General features: G+C 35.5%; 1 protein-coding gene across 1 annotated transcript in view; it reads right to left on the bottom strand.

Annotated features, from left to right (window-relative positions):
- The window catches only part of LOC128884583 (protein expanded-like), a 117,190-nt gene that overhangs the window by 84,704 nt on the left and 24,910 nt on the right, over positions 1-7,576 (bottom strand). The gene's annotated exons all lie outside the window — the stretch shown is intronic.

The raw sequence follows: 7,576 nt of genomic DNA, 5'->3' as shown, positions 1-7,576 counted from the left end.
CTAAGTGTTAAGGGATGAAGCCATCTTGGATGCATGAAAATCATAGCTATTCTCAACAATTTTTATTTTAGAAAAGTATTGACTAAATGTCAGTATCTGTTTACTGGGATTTCGGTGGACATTACAGAGTCCAATTCCATCGCTGTGTCCAATGTTCGCCCGTCAACTTTCGTTGAACTTTGGAAACTGAGCCTTTACGCGCACCGCCGATGTTAAGCAACCGCCGTCTCTTCGTCCGTAATTGCGTTACGCAATTCACGCGTTCCGTGCACTTTGGTTGTTGCTTGCTATTTAGCAAACAACGTGGAGCACCGCGGTTACGCAACAACCGCGAATTCTCGGGATTCGACGCGGAAAATCGTGGCGAAAAGGTCGACGACAGGGAAACTTGCGGCGACTCTCGAAGGCAACGATTGTAGATTATAGTAATCGATAAATGCTACAAGATTTCGACGTGGAAGGCCTGCGATATTTCTTCTAATTATGTGGAAAATTTACATATAACTTCTATCGCATGAATTTTGTGTTAACTTTTACGAAAGAAATCATTATTTGGTCATTTTTCAAGAGGTTTAATTCTACACATATATATATAATTATACTTAATTCATAAAAAGGAGTCAGACTCCAAAAACGAAAGTTTACAAACAAAGCCTAATTTAAAACACACAAAATTATTGAACGCACTTAAAAAAGAAATTATACACATATTAAATGACACTTAATTAAAAGACAACCTTCTTTGAAAAATAATAACATAATTATGCCTGCCATAAGTATTCCAAGAATCTATGTTCGTTATCGTCCTGGCAATTTCGAATTCTTTTTGAAAAATATTCCAGGCGTTAATCGAGCATGAGGTGCAATCGCTGGTTTATGAAATCATCGCCACGCGATACAAGCATCGTCCGCGGAATGGCACTTCACGTGGCGACCGTGAATCAGGAACGACTGGTATTTTTCGCCATAAACTCGGAGAAGTTTCCACTAATTGAGCCCGTAAAGAATCCGGTTAATTTTTCCGTTCCTTCTTTTCCCGCTGGTTCGAGAGAAGTCCAGCGGTAATAGACCACTTCGGAATAGATTCAGATCGGAACAACGGGAGTCAGAAAACGTTACTAAGAATCGCCTACGAGATTACACGGCCATTCGCAACGGTATTTATGCCGCCCAGTATGCGTGGTAACGACGCGTTGTTATTCAAGAGATGAGCATAAACCAAATGTTCACTTTTAATTAAATTCTATGATGAGACCGATCCAAATTTCCAATCTTAACAAAATTGCTTAATGAACATGAACCAAATATTCAGTATTAGTAAAGTCTATTACAAACATGAATTAAATTTGTAATTTTAATAATGTGCTATGCCAAACATGAACTAGATGATCAATTTTAATAAAACTCTATGATGAGACTGATTCAAATTTCCAATTCAACAAAATTGCTTGACGAACACGAACCAAATATTCCATATTAGTAAAGTCTATTACAAACATGAATTAAATTTGTAATTTTAATAATGTGCTATGACAAACATGAACCAGATGATCAATTCTAATAAAACTCTATAGCAAGAATGATTTAACTTAACAATTTTAATAAATCTCTATAACAAGCATAAACCAAATATTCAATTTTAATAAATCTCTATGACAAGAATAAACAAGATGTTCAATTTTAATAAAACTCTACTGCAACAATGAATTGAAGGTTCAATTTCAATAAAATTGTTTGGCAAACACGAATTTCCAACTCTACCGAACCATTTGCCTACGTTGCTCTATTTTTCAACGTTACGGAACAAAAGAGAAGAAGAATAGTCCTCGACGGTCTCTGTGGCAACCAGAAACAATAGTCGCGATACTTTAAGCACAAAACGAACCGGGAGAACAAAAAAAGAAAATCACCGCGGATGTGACCTTTCGTCCAACGTTCCCTCTGTAATTAAATGAAATAATCGAGTTGTGGCGTTGCAACGCGCCGAGCCGCGTTCTCATTATAATGCCGTGCATTCCACGGATGAAACGAGTCTTTCTCTCGGCACGTAGTGCATCTACACCGGTGCACGGAATGCGCAAATGATGGATTACATGCGAATTTGCCCTGAACATTACGTTCATCTTCGCGCGCTACCGTTCCATTTTAATTACAACTTATCGCTAATTTGCTGCAACATATGACACGATTACAGTGTTGCAGTTTGTGAGTTATTGTTGCGAAAATTTAAAAAAAAACGGTAAATGAAGATTCATGGCTAGACTGCGGATGTTTACGCATTTATGGCGATTGAAAATATGAGGAAATCTGTGAGAATATACACAAATACGATAACGTATGTATAGAATATCAAGAATAATATTCATATTATACCGTTTATAAGATAAGACATACTCTCATTATAATTTCAATTCTTTTTCTGTATCTGTGAAAATATGAATTTATATTTACATGAACATTTATTTATGACAGTGAATTATTGTGTGATACATTCTTATCCCAGTCCATTATTTTAATAAACTAAGTTGTTATTTCAATAGAATGTGTTTACCAAATTATAATTACTCAATTGTTCAAAATTACTATTGTTCGTAATTCAAGGCATTCAAATATGTCTTCCAGGAATTTATGATTTTTAAGTTACGTTCTTTAGAACAATTTATCGAAATGAAATTCAAAAAAGGAAAATTTCAAAGAAATATCACAACGAAACGTCGGATGGGACTTTCCGATTTCGATTGCGTAAATCGTAAATTCCCAACGTCATTCGAGATGAAATTTCTGGAAACGGTCTCGTCATTGGCAACGTATATTAAAGAATCGTTTCACAGCAATCTTAAAAAATTAAGGACACCCCGACCACACGTGAAAGTATATAATAGCGAGTAATAATTTTATCGAATGATTGGACGAAACGTGAAACTGCGGTAGCATAGCTTAATATTTCTTTCTTCTAACGGATTCTTGTGAGATTCACGCAAAAAACTAACGAACGATCGCACTAGAATGCGTCGTTGTAATCTCGTAGAAGCCCTAGAGGCACGTACTCACGTTGAAGTTATGTGAAAAAGTATGCAGTCGCTGAGCGTTCTGACAATAAGTAAATTAATATCCAGGATCTCAGCATTATCATTCAACCTTTCCGCGATCATCGTCAGGAAATAGTTAATGCAAATTTTATGGTAGTCTCACGCAAGCCATCGTGCTTAGTATCCTCCTGTCCTATCGTTTTACATAGCACGTATGAAAGTGTAAAAGGTGGAAAGTAAATTTGTCAAATATCAAATTATTTATTTAAATTATTTACAATTCCTCACATCTAGTGAACAACATAATGGTCTCAAAAAAAAGGAAAAAAAAAGACAAAATTAAATTTGTAAGTCCCTCCATAAAAAGGCACTAGTAAAAAGATTAATGTGAGCCAAAGGGAAAAATTTTATAATAACGACAAATAATTTCGGATTGAATATTATTTATAACATATACTTTAACATACGAATAAGTGCATCACTGGTATAGAAACATTAAATATTGTTACATAAATCATTATCTAAAATTCCTCGCATCTAGTGAACATTCTGATCTACTAAGAAATGAAAAAAAAAAGGAAAAATCTAAATTAAATTTGTCAGTGCACTCCAGCAAAAAAGAAACACACTCCCCTCGTACAATGACACTCGTAGAAAAAAAGATGACAGTCAGCTTCAGGTTGACTGGATAAAAACGTGTACGGTGTTAAATTCTAATTGCGCCTCGTTGGATGCGCGTTGCAGTTCTTGTAGCGAACGCGAGAAGCAACAAGATAAATTTCTCAATCACGGCTCCGGTATCCCGATCGTGTCTGAGAATACTGACCGACACCGCACGGAAATGCCCCATAGGTACGGGGTGAACGCGGGAGATAGCCAACGGGGAGATTTTTTCGACCTCGCGAGACACACATAGTTTCTGCGGCGAACGGGGCCCGTTCCGTTTCCTCATACCGTGCATACGTGCCTAACGAGCACCGTGGTATAATGCGCATAACGCCATTATAATAAACTTCGTACTCGCTCATTCACGCGAGCACGCTAAGGGAGGGAGCTCGCGAGTCCATGCTCGTCCCCCGCTCTATCGGTGCACGCGCGAGCCACGATTTCACCATGATTGTATACGGGACGTTCTTAACAATCATAATAGACGGTTTAGAATAGAATTTTGTCGTGCGTTTTTTCTTTATCTAGGTAAATAAATATGGAAATTTAGAGGTAAATAAATTTCGAAATCTGGAGTTGCATACGATTGTTTGCAAAAAGTAAACGTTATTTTTTGAAGAACTTTATTTGATTGTTGGTGATACAGATCCTTTTCGTTAATGAAGATTTGTTTTCAACGACTGAGACTTTATAATTGTAAATTTAGTACGTAATTGCTTGATTATATAACATATATATCGTTTATTTCATAATTTTAAACTATTTTAATGTTATAATTATGAAGACTCACAATCGGTTATTTTAATATAAAGCTTCGTTAAATTGATGATTGATTCAATTTTGACTAATAGTAATGAATAATAATCGTCAGTTTTATTAATAATAATGGTCGTAAAACCAATTTATCGTAATAGAATAGTAAGACTGACAAGTACACGTGTATGTTTGTCGAATGCGAGAACATGTACTTCACATTTATTTATTTTTTATTTAGAAGTTGATGAGTGTTTTGTTAAATGTGAGACGAATAACGTGTGGATCTCATCAGATGTATAATAATTTATAAAAACATAATTGTTATCTGATATCTTTTCGAACGTCTTGTTAAATACACGTTGATGAACATTTTAGTATATTAAATTTTGCCATACAGCATGGAAAAATTTAACTTCATGAATTTTGTAAGTAACAATAAGAATTTCGTAATATTCTTTATATCATTAAATAGTTACTAAGCTCCCACATTAGATGCCAATCATCCAGTAATTATCTGTAAAATTGTAATCATTTTTCATCAGAGAGTTGCTGCTACCACGAAGACATATTTTCCAAGTTATTAACTACTATGTCTTCATCTCTTCGTTTAAACCGAAGAGCACTTGTATCTTCGACAGACTACCATTTAAAACAGCTTACGCAATAATTAATAGTCGCTTTTGAAACAGCGTTCGTATCGATACGCCACGTGTACGGTTTTAATTCGTCTCTAGATAATGTCAGCCCGCATATAAAAAGAAAAAAAGAAAAATTGCGACCTGGATATATTATCAGAGCTACAATGTACGTACGCTAATGACTATTTACTGTCCTCGTACAATTATTAAACACTTAATGATCGCACTTATTACGCGATATTACCTTCACCGTGAGGTAACAAAGTAAATCGACTCATCGTAATTGCTACACAAACCGAGGCGCGTTACGAAAGAACCATGAATATTCATGTGCCAATGTAATACGTATAATGGTTCCCACAGTTATCGCCCTAGCTCGCAATTCGATCGATGATAATGACCATAGAAAAAGCGTTGAAGTTCATTGTGGAGAGAGAGGAACTAAAAAGTTACTTTCAAACCGCTCTGGGAAACTGCGAATAGTCTAGTGAGAGTGTGATTCGCGTATTACTTGATGTACTCGGTAATTGGACCGAGGATGTGGAAAATGAAATAATGTACTGGCATTACAATTTTAGTGATACAATTATGCATGTATACTTAGAAAAATATTTAAATACGGATGTATAATTGTGAAAATGAATGTTAGTTTGTATATGTTATAGTCTATTTGTATTCAATATTTATTGTTCGTTTCTACAATTCTGATTCTTATCATTTCTAAGAAACAAGAATTTTTTGTAAAAGCTTTTTAATATATATACTCATATAAGTAATTTTCTCTCGCGGAAGTTCAATCTGCAATCATAATTGAACTATTTAAACAGAAAAGTACTAAAATGTTCGTCAACGTGTATCTAACACGACGTTCGAAAAGATATGAGATAACAATTATGTTTTTACAAATTATTATACATCTGAAGAGATCCACACGTTATTCGTCTCACATTTAACAAAACACTCATCAACTTCTAAATAAAAAAAATAAACGTGAAGTACATGTTCTCGCATTCGACAAACATGCACGTGTACTTGTCAGTCTTACTTTTAAACAATCTGATAAATCGAAAAGAACTAAAAACATAAACGATCGAAATGTATTTAACAAAACACTCAAAAATATATCGAATAATTGAAATACGCTTAAAAAGTGTCATTCAATGAAAACATCAGCTTCTAAATAAAAAAAAGAAAAAATAAATGCACCTGCTCTCGCATTCGACAACGATGCACGTGTTTCGTCGAGCCTTATCAAAAGTAAAACAAAACAAACCAAAGTGTTAATTAATATCTAACTTTAGCTGCTTCCATTCAGCGAATTCGTGAGTAACTGTAATTGCTCCCGTTGAAACGGACAAGGGGTATACGGAATGCTCGCGTCCCGGGGATCGACTTTCCCAGTTCCTGGGCTTAAAACACATCGTTAATTGCATAAGTATTAGTTCCCCGGCCGAGGAACTAACGAGGCATCCGAGGCATGAGCGACGCATCCGTGCATACAACTATGCGTGCACGGATCCCGAGGCCGCGTAATTGAAACCTAGACTTTACGTTGGATGGAAACGAAGAAACAAAATGACCGTCCAAGCTAAACCCGCCCGTTTAACATCGACAGTGGCCCGACCGTATCTTTGAGCTTATTACGGATACCATCGATCAAATGGTATGGAACGATCACGCGAAACAAGAAATGTCTTCGTCCGCGATTTCCCCCCTCTCTCCCCCTTTTCTTCAGCAACGAGCACGTTTCGTTCGTTGATCCGAATCCGTACGAGCGGATGTGATTCATACGTTTCAATTATTCACGTGGTCGACACAACATTCACGGCGAGGATAAAACCCGTTCGCTCGAAAATAAATAAGTGCGCTTCATTCTTAGAAGAGTCGCGTGATGTAACTTTACGTTAACGTTTCGCACGAGAGTGCTTTCCATTCAACGAACGAGTGGACTCTTTCATTATAGAGACGCGCGTGAGAGTATCGGAGTGGTGTATTTTCTAAAATTAGAGTGGTAGCGTTTTTTGGTAGTTAAGGAGAATTTGTAGTTTTATTCGCTGATGCTGGGATTCAGGGTGGCGCTTTGAGAATTAAACAAGTTGAACATATTCTATATCGTGTTCGTTTGATTAAGAAACTATTTATTTCTTGGAATCTACCTTTAAAACTATTTTTTTAATTCTTTAGTGAAAACTCCCTACGTGCTATAAATTACATGTATTGGACATGTTCTATATTATTTCTGTTTGATTATAAAATAATTGAATTAAAATATCTTACTCCCGGAATAAATTTTGTTCAATTTCCCATTGAAAAGCCATCTCACATGTAATATAAATTGTGTAAATTGGAAATAATTCATATGATTTATGTTTCGTTAAAGAACAATTTATTTTCGTTAACACTTCACTCTTACAATAAATATTCTTTAATTTCTCGTTGTAAAGCCCTGTCCGCCATATTAAATATGAATTATATAAATTGTATATA

This window comes from Hylaeus volcanicus, chromosome 1 (assembly GCF_026283585.1).
Source record: "Hylaeus volcanicus isolate JK05 chromosome 1, UHH_iyHylVolc1.0_haploid, whole genome shotgun sequence".
Classification (NCBI taxonomy): domain Eukaryota; kingdom Metazoa; phylum Arthropoda; class Insecta; order Hymenoptera; family Colletidae; genus Hylaeus; species Hylaeus volcanicus.
Note: the sequence above shows the minus strand (reverse complement) of the source record. Positions and strands in the feature narration are given on the sequence as shown.